The sequence below is a fragment of the Myotis davidii genome, unplaced genomic scaffold (assembly GCF_000327345.1).
Source record: "Myotis davidii unplaced genomic scaffold, ASM32734v1 scaffold538, whole genome shotgun sequence".
NCBI lineage: Eukaryota > Metazoa > Chordata > Mammalia > Chiroptera > Vespertilionidae > Myotis > Myotis davidii.
The window spans coordinates 16,565-16,895 of record NW_006289091.1 but is presented as its reverse complement, the minus strand read 5'-3'; positions in this window follow the sequence as shown (position 1 = coordinate 16,895).

Below are 331 nucleotides of genomic sequence, written 5' to 3'. Positions count from 1 at the left end.
AGCACACGCCCACCCTGGCCCGCTCCCCCTGCACCCCAACCCTTGCTCTTCCAAGAGGAGATCCAGGAGCCGGGACGCCCCGTCCAGGTGGGACCTGGCCCCGTCCTTCCCCAGCTGGGCAGCCCCCTCCACGGCCCGGCCGCCGGCTCCCGGCTCCCCCCAGCTGCCCGCACCCTGCATTCCCAGGTCCAGGTCTGTCCCTGGCTGCAGAGCCACCGCCCTCTCTCTACCCGCTGGCCGACCAGCCGGCCGCCTGCCCTGGACGTGGGAAAGGCTGGCCCAGGCCTCCGGCTCCATCCTCCCAGCCTGGGGTCTGGTTTTTTCCCAGGGA